This window comes from Octopus bimaculoides, chromosome 3 (assembly GCF_001194135.2).
Source record: "Octopus bimaculoides isolate UCB-OBI-ISO-001 chromosome 3, ASM119413v2, whole genome shotgun sequence".
Taxonomy (NCBI): domain Eukaryota; kingdom Metazoa; phylum Mollusca; class Cephalopoda; order Octopoda; family Octopodidae; genus Octopus; species Octopus bimaculoides.
The window spans coordinates 131,668,522-131,669,449 of NC_068983.1; positions in this window are offsets into that span (position 1 = coordinate 131,668,522).

A 928-nucleotide genomic window follows, 5' to 3' on the forward strand; every position below is an offset into this window, starting at 1 on the left:
AAAAAGAAGAAAAAGAAACTTTGTAATGTTAAATGTTTGAATAAAACTTTGTTGTTAAATGTTGAATGTGTTATTTTAAAAGGAACGAGAGAAAGAAAAAAAAAGAACTTTCCAAAGAACTATCGTCATTGAATGTTGCTTTTGTTTTTAAAAAAAAAAATTAGTTCGAGTACGCAACGTTTTGTGTGTGTTATTTCTTTTGTTGTTATTGTTGCTGACTCTACAGACTTCGTTTCGCCGCTTCGCCTTCTCGGAGTGGATTCCTGATTCGCTGAGCGTCGTAGCACGCGAGCTTCTCTGGGCCAGCAATTTGCGGGCTGTTTGCGTGCAGACCTGTAGTGGTGGCATCGGAGGTCCCCGTGCTGCGTAACAACATATATATCTATACAAGTATACATATATATATATATATATTTCTGTACGTACGTATATGCATATATAAATATAAATGTATGTGTGTGTACTTTTTGTGGATTAACAAAAGTATCAACGACACAAATAATTATCTTTTAATAAGCTCACTGATTATTTATGACACAAATGCTTGATTAGGCACCGAGATTTTATGTATATCGCTGCTGCTATCTCTATCTTCGGACGTCTCTCATCGACAAAGCCCAGGAATGCCAAAAACACGTGGTCCGATCGTTCCGGCAGGGATAGCGGACTTTCGCTAGTGCTATTAACAAGACTGCTTATATGTACCACAAATCCATATGAGAGGTTCTCTTATGGTAAGTAACGCAGTATTCTGTAATCTAACACAACGTCCACTTTTAAATGTACACACACACACACATATATATGTATATATAATGGGCGCAATGTTGCCGATCCGGTAAGAAGTTCGCTTCGTTTCGCAACAACCACGAAATCCTGGCTGCCGTCCTACGGATGTGTGTGTGTGTGTGTGTGTGTGTGTGTGTGT